This window comes from Suncus etruscus, chromosome 19 (genome assembly GCF_024139225.1).
Source record: "Suncus etruscus isolate mSunEtr1 chromosome 19, mSunEtr1.pri.cur, whole genome shotgun sequence".
Classification (NCBI taxonomy): domain Eukaryota; kingdom Metazoa; phylum Chordata; class Mammalia; order Eulipotyphla; family Soricidae; genus Suncus; species Suncus etruscus.
Genome location: NC_064866.1, coordinates 24,245,252 through 24,256,535, shown reverse-complemented (window position 1 = coordinate 24,256,535; position 11,284 = coordinate 24,245,252). Strand labels below are relative to the sequence as shown.

The following is an 11,284-nucleotide window of genomic DNA, read 5'->3' as shown; positions in this document are numbered from 1 at the left end:
CCATTTATTTGTTATCCCAATAAAGGTATCCAATAAAAGGCAATGAAATTTAGAATACCTACTCAGAAAGTCTTTAAAATGTTATATTCCCATATTGTCAGAATTTAATATCAACTTATATTTTAAAAGCATGATTAGTTTGTGTTAGAGAAATTGAGTTTTGAGGTATCATATGTACTGACTGCAATTATTAACTTTATATTATATAATAAAATTGTAATTGGTATGCTTCACTACTAATTTACTGTAGTTTTTGAATTTTAAGACAAATTAACTCATAATAAATATCGGGTATATTCACTACTCCAATAATCATTATGTTTTCTACAAATATCAATTGATATTTATTATGATGATATTGATTTATCATATAATTATATAAAAAGTTGGTAATTTTACATATTTACAACAGGCACAGAAAAATTGAACACATTATCACTTATCACGAGGGAGGTAGGAGTAGGTGAGCAATGAATTTTCAAATTGGATAAAACATTGTTGGTTTTTTCGGGGTTTTTTGGCACTAAGGATTTACACCTGCTTCTGTACTCAGAAATCACTCCTGGCAGTCTTGGGGGACCATAGGGGATGTTGGGAGTAGAATCAGGGTCCATCCTGGTTCACCGAGTATAATGTAAATGCCCTAATGCTGTGCTATCTCCAGCCCAAAACATTGAGTTTTAAGTTTGAATCAAGTCCCAGAACTACAAATGAGAATCTCCAAATGAGATTAATTAATAATCTATTTTTTGTGGGCACACACAGTGACACTCAATGGTTACATCTGGCTCTGCACTCAGAAAGAGAGATTTGTTTTTAGTAAAGATGATAGAGCTTCTCATCCATGATGAACTCTGAAGTATAAAAAGGAAAAGGCAACTGACTTATGCTTTGAGTCAAACTATAAATGCCCAAGGGGAAAATGCTATGTAGTGCTAATTTTATATCATTTTTTTCTGATTTTAGAAATGTTCCAGTTCATATTATTTTTAGTATCATCACAGATCATTTCATTACTGTAGTGGTTATGTCTTACTTCCTAGAGAAATAAAACTTAAAGAGTGGAGTATATTGATGAGTTATTAATGTAACCTTATTGGGGTAACATACACAAAATTCTGAAAGTAAAACAGAAAATATAAGTGTATTTTATATGACCTTTTTAATATTGGAGAGCTTTATGCAAAACATATTAAAATCTATTCACTAAAATTTGAGTCAATATTTTATCAAAAGACCCTATTTTATATTATAAAATATTATGGGTTTCAATAAAAATTATTAAAAAAATAAAAGGAGCGACAGTTCTTTCTAGACATAAAAATTGCCCTCCAAAAATAACACGTAAGAGTCTTAAGGCTTAGACTGACCTCATGCTAACATAAATTTATATTTTGTCAATTTAGAGTCAGTAACACCCAGGACTCTAAAGTTGTTTTCCATATTAATTTGATATTAATTTTCATCTTCACTCTCATTGCAGCTCTATTTTCAGTAATTTGAAAACAATACAAGTACCCCAAACAAAATATAGGAATATATATAGATATATATTTCAAAATATTTCAATATATTTTAATATTTCAAATATATTTCAAAATATAGAAATATATGTTAAAATAATATCCAGTTAGTTCTTAAAAATAAAATAATTGAATCTTACCAATGGTAACTACACTAAAAATTTTAGAAATGTTAAACCACATATAATTACTCAGATTAGAAAATGAATACAGTAAGAATTAAATCAGATAAGGAAGATAAAGAAACAAAATTATTTCACTTTTAAGTTTATGGTTTGGGGGTCACATCCAGTGGTGCTCAGGCTTACTCCTTGCTCGTCATTCAGTGATTACACCTGGTGAGTTTGGGGGATCATATGTGATGCTTGAGATTAAAAATAAGTGAACCTCATGCAAACGAAGCACTCTATTCGGTTTGTTATTCCTCCAGTCCCAGAAACAAAACTCTAACATCAATACAACAACAGCTGAACTACAAGAAAGAAACAGTGCGATAACATAAGAAAATTGGTAGAGCACTAGCTAAGTAAGGTAAAAGGAATTGACAGTAAGATGAAAGAAATACATTAGACTTTCAGTGAAAAATGAAGCATGCAAGAGACTAATGTAGAATTGAATAAGAATGCTGTAAATTAAATACTATTAATAATTTTACAATAATAATTTAACACCTGATAGCTTTTCCCCTAATAGCTAGAATAATTACTTTTGTGTCTTTTAAATTTGAATAATTAAATAATATTTCAATTAATACATGCTGAATTATATAACTGAATGAGTCATTTAAACATGCATAATTATGAGTCTGTAATGGGAACCATCTGATTATCAGAGCTATTTTAATATAAATATAGAGAGTTTATGCATATGTTTATTTGACTGACTCCATTTAATACAATAGAGGACTTGATGGCAATGTTTACTTCACTTTGCCTTTATTCACTGATTTATTTCCTAAGAAACTATTTATTGAATATTTATCATGAATCATGTATACCCCTTATTTCTGTGACTACAACAGTAGGAATGAATATTTTTTCCCAATAAATTGTTGTAATCTGGGCTACAGCAATCGTACAGTTGTAGGGTGCCTTGCACAATGTTGACTGGGTTGGATCCTCAATATCCTATATGGTCTCTTGAGCCACCAGGAGTATTTCATGAGCAGAAAACTAGGAAAAACAACTGAGCAGCAACCAATGTGTCACCCCACCAAGAAGTCAGTTAGTACTCTGGAAAATAATGCATAAATTAGGTAGTTTTTGTAATGCAATAAAAATTGTGATAATAGATAAATGAGGTATATAAGGATAAATTATATCAGATATATAAAGAAGAAATTATTTTTAAGTAGTATGAGAAGCTTCTTTACATAGCAAGAAGAATTGAAGAACAAATATGAATTAATAATTTGGGGGGGCAGACCCAGTAATGCTCAGGAGTTACAACTGGCTCTGCACTCAGAATCACTCCTGGCCTGGGGGACCATATGGGATGCCAGGGGATCAAACAGAGATCTGTCCTGGGTCAGCCATATGCCAGGCAAAAGCCCTACCTCTGCGCCACTGCTCCGACCCCACAAATTAATAATCTAAGGAGAATTTTAGAGAAAGTGAAAATTCAAAGCAAAATTTCTGAGGTCGGGGCTGGAGCAATAGTGCATTGACCGACAATGGATTTTGGTTCCCCGAGCCAGGAGTGATTTCTGAGCGCATAGCCAGGAGTAATCCTTGAATGTCACTGGGTGTGTCACCCCAATAAGCAAAACAAAACAACACCACCGAAAAGTTCTGAGGTAATGGAAGTCCAACTATGTTTGTAACTATCATACTTAAAGATATTAACAAACAAAAATAAAGTAAAATAAAATAAAATAAAAGTTTAAAAACTAAAAATTAGTTCTGAGGTGGAAACCCCATGGAAAACTGGGGTAAAAAAGTCCAAGTGGGCTGCTAACATGTTAGCTAGGAACAAAGTGAATAGGTAGAAAGCAATCATAAATGGTATAGTGGATGTATCAACCATTATTCTTGGATTCATTTTAAGCCACCTGTCCATTTACTACTTAAGTAATCCATTACTTTATTAAAATGGTGAAGCAATCAAAAACTTCTTCCAAAGTCTGTTGATGTCTTGTTACTCAGAGAAAATAAATAATCCTTTAAAACTGCATGACTGTGCTTAAATTAATCTATATATCTGAGTGATTTCAGTTGCCATTATCTGCTATAATAATCTCCAAGAAGATTCAGCCTAACATCTTATTTTCATTAATAATAATAATACTTATTATTATAATTACTAATAAAAATATGATTTCATCTCATAGGTAGTTTGGGTTTATTATAAGCACAGGGTTCTATCCTTCAATATGCCTTCTTTCTTTTTCTGATTTTTGTTTATGTGTCTTCAGATATCATGTTAGATATGATTTTTTGAAAAGCCTTTATTAACTACTCAGTATATGGTCACCATTAAAATCTAATAGATATTATTTAATATTATTGAAGTGTCTCTTTCTCTCCTTAGTTTATGACCATAGAAGTTAATAACTAATCTCTTATTCATTTATCTGATAAAATTTAGCCTCATTTACCTCATTTATCCATTATCACAGTTCTCATTATTATTCCAAAAATATCTAATTTATACATTATTCTCCAGAGTACTAATTTTTTTGGTGGGGTGACACCTCTTTTGGTGCTCAAGGGTTACTCCTAGCTCGAATTACTCCTGTTATAAAACTATCACACTACATACTAAGATTAAAAATTTCACAGTGAATATTTAAATTTGGCTTTAGATGGTGGACAAATAAAATATAAATTAATGTATAATATAATTTATGATAAATTATATTAAACATTATATAATTTATCATATACTTATATTTATATAATTATATATGTCAGATGTATTAAATAACATTATAGTAAATTAACTGGGGCAGAAAATATGGTACATCAGGTAAATTATTTACTTTGCCCATGGCCAGCCTGGGTTTGATTCTAAAAAACATGTGGTTTTATTTTTCAATTCAACCATGAGCAGAGCCAGGAGTAATACCTGAGCACTATGGATGGACATGGCCTAAAAAACGACCAGCTAATAGAACAAAAAAACCGAATACACAAATTTCAAACAACTACACCTGTGTAGTTATATTAAGTTTTTAGTATTTTATTAGGCAAATTTATTCTTTTATTATCTTGGAAGAAAGTCAATTCTCACCTAACCTTGGCAACCCTGTAGTAAGAGGGGAAGGGATCACACGGGCACTCAGAGGAGATGTTAATGGTGTAATGTCTATAAAATTAGTGACCAAAAGCATGGACATGCTTTCCCACCCAAAGGCTGTCTTTAAAAACTGATGTTTCTTAAAACAAAAATTCCAAAATACAGTTATTATATTCCTCTCCCAGTGTTGAAAATTAGAAAGTAGTTCACAGAAGTATGTTCTATTTTTATTGTTGGTAGTTAATAAAAATAATAAGATAAATGACACATAATAAAGATTCAAAGCTCTGATAAATAAATATAACAAATAGTGAATTAATAAACCATTAGTTTTTCAAATTTTATATTTTTGGTCAATTGTATAAATAATATAGAATATACATTTGAAAAATAATCATTTATTTTATGCTAGTAAAATTCTATAATATATTATTTAATTTTTAAAATTTAATGTAAATATAACTATATATTTCATTTACTATGATGGAATGTATTTTCTATTAAGATGTCATGATTCAAAATTTGTAACTCAAATTTTTCTGAACACTAAATACAAAGAAATCAACTGATTGTCTAATATGTAAATGTTTCAGTAAATTAATCTCTCCAGACATATATAAAGTTATATTGATTAATAAATAAACAACTTTTATAAATTCACTATAATTTTATATATCTACACACTAGCATATATTATGCCTTAGTTAGATATGTTGTTATTTTATTTTATTTTTTGTACTATACCCAGTTGTGTTCAGGCCTTACCCATGGCTATTCCCTGAGGATTCCTGCTGGCTGGGTTTGAGGACCATATGCAGTGACAGGGACTGAACTCTAACTCTAAGTCAGAAGAATGCAGGGCAAGTACCTTACCCATTTGTTACTGATTTTAAAATATCTAATCCATATCTACTATGTTCAACTCAAAGTTAAATAAACACGTATTTCCATATTATTTAAATGAAAAATAAGGTAGGCCCATAACTGTTTGAATTTTGGGGCCATAAACTCTTAGTAACTATTATCTTCTAAAAGCAAATGTCCAATACTTTATTAGAATGCATAATTTGATTAAACTACTCCATCATTTTGTAATCCAAGTGGAATTATATTTTGTGACAAATGTCCTTGTATATGTGTAAAAGTATACAGTGAATATACAAATACAATCATCTATTTACAATAAAAAGAGATTGAAAGTCATTTTTCTGCTATATGAATTCTTGAATATACTCCTATAAGAAGTCTGTACTAAAATAAAATATTTTTCATTTGTGAAAACAGCAGATATGTTGCCAAAATAAATAAATCATTTTATTTCTGTATTTTATATAATTTTCTTATTTGCTATTTTCTTTCCCTTGTCAGATTAGTCCAATTTCAACAGGAGAAAAACTTTAAATTTGGTAATAAAAAGTGTTTATGAATTGCAAGATTCTTTATTTTTTACTATCAATCCTTAGAATGTCTCTATGAATCTATGTTTCTTCTCATTTCTAAGTAACTTCCTTATATATCATTTTTCTTTTGGTACTAGGGAACTTTTCTCTACTGTATTATTTTCACTCAATCTACTTTCATTGTTTTTGTTTCTTGGTGACAGGGATTGAGTGCTTCTTGTTTATTTTACAATCTTTGTACAATCTACATAGAACATGACTAGTTCAGACTGTGCTGTCTTGACTGTTTTACTTAAAATGTTATAATTTAAGTAGACTCGTAGATGTAGACCTTGCTTTACTCTGCTTGTGCATAGGCAGTGGGGAAAGTGTATGCAAGAGTTCATGCAGAAGTTAATTTGGAGTTCATGCCAGCTCTTGTCAGCTTAATGTGTGGCTGATTAAATTGCAGCCGTACTCCTACATTTAAAAAGTTATAATTTTATTTTCCATTAAATTATTTATAAATGAAAATTTAATTTTAAAAGAAAAGTTGCACAAATTTCTCCCAATAAAATTCCATTTATATTTATAGTCTACTACCGACTATTATTTTTGTTGGCTTTCAGAAGTTCTGAAACTTTAAGATAGATGATAGATGATAGATAGATAGATAGATAGATAGATAGATAGATAGATAGATAGATAGATAGATAGATAGATAGATAGATATTATTTAACCTAAGTTTATGTCTTAGAACTGATAATACTTTTGACTAAGTTAGAAATTTAGACCCTTTAAGAATAAGGTCCTCAAATGTTAGAGATAATATCAGTTCTAGATGTGTCTAAATGTGGAACTAAAATTACTATTTTAATAGGGTCATAGTTGTTATCAGTGGCTAACTATATTTATGATTAAAATAGTGTAGAATGTTTTCGGAAAGATTTCTTGGCAGCAGTTGTAGACAGCTAGCAAACAGAAAGTGCTTGCTACTACTTGTTCACAGATTTAGTAGGGACTCTCAAAAATAATTACTTTATAATATCAATATTTTACATATTCTGCAGTATTTCATAAGCAGTGACTGATATATAAAAATATAAAATTTAAGAAACAAACAAACAAACAATAAAATAAATAAAATAAGTGGATGGGACCAAGGGGCCAAGTGGTCTTAGGAGCATTGAATGAAAATAAAAAATAGCCAGACCTATATAACCAAAACAAAAGTCAACAACAATAGCAGCAAGAGACCCAAAGTATAACAAGCTATACACAAAAGGGACCTATTACACTTGCAATTCAGGGTTCTAAGAGTAGAGGTAATGGAGGTATGCTAAGAACAATGGTGAAGGGAGGTCAATCCTGGTGGTGGGAATTGTCCTAATTCACTGTCACTATGTACCTTAAATACAACTGTGAACAACTTGTAACTCACATTGGTCTCATTGCAATTTAAATTTTTTAAAAAAGGAAACAAAATACTCATAATATTTTGTGTTCTCTTTTACTTGTATCTATTTTTTCCTTGTTAAAGCCTCTGTACAAATAGAATTTACTAAAATTTTTAGTGTCTGAATCACAAATTTTTGTTTTCATAAGCTATAAATTGGGATAAGTTAAAGTACCTTATAGTTCTTTAATGAAACTTAAAATAATAAATCATTGGAGCATTATCTACAACAGGCTTACTTCTTGCTCTTACTTGGCTCAGTGACCACTCCTGTCATGTTTCTTCGCTCATGGGGTGTTACAGATAGAGCCCTATTTGGCGGTGTCACACAAATACCCTACCCACTCCGCTGCAATTCTGGCCCCTCCTATAAATCTTAAATATAACCTCCTCCTCTTTCTTTACAAATCTCTTCACCCGTAAAGGATCCAGAATCTACCACTGAATTATTTTCAGAAGTGAAGCTAGATCTATTTTTAAAAGAATTATGCTTTGTATGCACACATCTCCAGAACTACTTGTAGACAAGCACTCATAGGATCTCAACAGCACTGAAAAGTAGTCCTGACAACCAGTAGATGATGGTTGCAAAATATTTTTGAAAAAAAATAAAAGAAAAAATTATATCTAATAAAGAATTATGAGAAACAAGAATGACTTGTGGGGCTGGAGAAGTGGTGCTAGACGTAAGGCATCTGCCTTGCAAGCACTAGCCTAGGACAGACTGTGGTTCGATCACCAGGTGTTCCATATGGTCTCACAAGCACATAGCCAGCAGTAACCCTTCAGTGTCACCAGGTTTGGCTCAAAAAACAAAACAAAACGAAGTTAAATCAAATGTATATTACATATATTTTAATGTATTAAAATAAAAGTACTGACTATTGGTAAACATGTTAAGTAACTATAATTCATCTTCACTGTTCTTCTGTATATGAGATACTACATGTTGAAAAGCATTTCTATATTCTTAAAAGTCACATAGCATTTACATAGCATATTATATTCCAATTCTTATATTTAGTACCTTTCAACAGTTAGGAATATATAAAATTTTTGTAAATAATAATAGCTTTGTTTATAAGTTACATAAGGTAGGACATCTGTCTTTAATTGTAAAATGGATTAATATATTTTGATTCCTTAATGCATAAAGTATTACTCATATTAAAAGGAAATGCACATCTGATAAATTAAAGTACATAGATAAATCTTTAAATTGTATTTTTAAATGACTGAAGTTATATATAATATGTTACTTTTGATGATTTGACATCTGTGAGATTTTGGAAAATTAATACAGGGACAATAACAGAATATTGCTAAAAATTTCAAAGTGGAAGAAAAGAATCAACTAATAAAAAGACACAAAATAAAGTTTGTGAGATTATGGTAGTATTTTTGCTTTAAAGAGTTTGATTTTAATGTAAAGGAAGATAACACAGTAAAACAGAACTATATATCAAAGTAATCATTTTTGCATAAAATCTTATAATAAATTATTAATTTTCTTATTATAGTATATTAATATACTAAATATATACTAATATATTAATATAGACTATATTGATTCTACTATACTTTAGTATATCTGTGCTACACTATTTTAACATACAAAATAAGGCAATGTACAAATATACTTACTAGGTTTACTAATACCAAATTAATATTAGAATCCTTTAATTACTTAGTTTTTAAATAGTACATGAAGATAATATTTACCTATTTGTTTATAGAGAATTTTCTTAACATTTTTCTGAATAATAAGTTTTAAATGTTTGTTATCACTATTTGTAGGAAACTTCCTGGGGTCCCAGTAGCGAACCAAATGGGCCATCCAGCAGTCGCTGCTTAAACTCAGGGGTCCAAAGCCTTCTCAGCAAACTACCTACACAGGTGAGAGCCCTGTTTAAGTGTTGAGAGGAAGAGAGAATTCTTGCTGCAGTGCCAACAAGCACTCAGACACGGCAAGGGTTCTCTCAGAGCAGTACCAACTTTATTAAGCAGGCCCACAGCTTATATGGGGCAAAACCAGAAAGCAAACAAGAGGGGAAAGGGTTTGGAATCAATAAACATGTTTTATGTGGTTTAATGGTCTACCAGCTAGCACATCAGGTGACTTTGTTCTGCTTGCTGATCTTCTGCAAAATATACTCTGGGTATAGAGTCTGAAATGCAGACAAAGTTGGTCTTTGCTCTGAAATAAACCAGGCATAGGACATGGAGTTCAAGAACTATTGATTTTCACAAATAGATTGCTATGTATAGGAGCATATGTAGTTGCTATACTAAGACAACTATTTAGATATTAACTTAATTCTAAGCTCATCATTTCATATGTAGGAGGCTTTTCACTTAATTTCTGATGCACACAATAAAAAATAAAATCATCTGATGTTGACTGATTGAACTTAACAAGCTTATTTAATTCTTTACATATCTTTCCAATGGCAAATAATTTTAATGACTACATAATCAATTTGTACATAAAGCTATACAATTTCATTTGGTATATCTAATTTCATAACTTGTTTTTACCTGGCATGTTGCAATCAATGAAGTTTAAATAAATTGGCTTAAAATAGCAGAACCTTTACCATAGCAAGATTCTGGAAAAAACCGAGATACCCTTCAACAGCTGAGTAGCTAAAGAAACTGTGGTGCATCTACACAATGGAATATTATGCAGCTGTCAGGAGGGATGGAGTCATGAAACTTTCCTATACATGGATGTACATAGACTCTATTATGCTGAGTGAAATAAGTCAGAGAGAGAGAGAAAAACGCAGAATGGTCTCACTCATCTATGGGTTTTAAGAAAAATGAAAGACATTCTTGCAATAATAATTTCCAGAGACAAAAAAAAGAGGAGGGCTGGAAGTTACAGCTAACTTCATGAAGCTCACCACAAAGAGTGATGAATTTAGTTATAGAAATAATCACATTGTGAACTATCTTAACAATGAGAACGTATGAGGGAAATAGAAAGCCTGTTTAGAGTACAGGCAGGGGTGGGGTAGGGAGAAGGAAGATTTGGGACCTGGTGATGGGAATGTTGCACTGGTGATGGGTGGTGTTCTTTACATGATTGAAACCCAAACACAATCATGTATGTAATCAAGGTGGTTAAATAAAATATTAAAAAATACACATTTAAAAACTAAAAAATAGCAGAACCATTGATAAATTTTTGAATTATACCTTATATGCAAAATTAGGTTATTTATTTTGTGAAATAATAGTTTGGCTAAAGAATATATTTCAAACATATTTTTGGAAAGCTCACATCAATTCATTTGTGGATTTTTTGTTTGTTTTTTGAGTCGAGGGTTTCTTCAACTACCAAATTATCTGTGACTAAAAGGCACAGATATTTTCCTGGTTGTACTGTGTCAATTTTTCTGGTACTTAAACACATGGACAAGAAAATAAGTTGTTGTTCAGGCCATGAACAACAGTGCTTGAACACCCCAGTGACATCCCAGGAGTTTTCATAGGGCCTACAGTGATTCACGGAACCATATGGTTTTCAGAAATAAAATAGAGTCATCCATTTGAAATGCATGTGTCTTGTGTCTCAGGCTATTCCTTTGCCCCCAAAAGAAAATTTTGATTATTTATTTTTAGGAAACATCCATTAATTCAGATTATTTATTTATTTTGAATGTATAGAATTTTAAAGCATCTT

The 11,284-nt window shown here is 30.7% G+C and overlaps 1 non-coding gene across 1 annotated transcript; it reads left to right on the top strand.

The window, feature by feature from the left end:
* The first annotated feature begins 6,475 nt into the window (after positions 1-6,475).
* On the top strand, positions 6,476-6,627 carry LOC125997762 (small nucleolar RNA SNORA58). Its single transcript, XR_007491782.1, has one exon. It is a non-coding gene; the product is annotated as a small nucleolar RNA SNORA58 (small nucleolar RNA).
* The last annotated feature ends 4,657 nt before the right edge of the window (positions 6,628-11,284 follow it).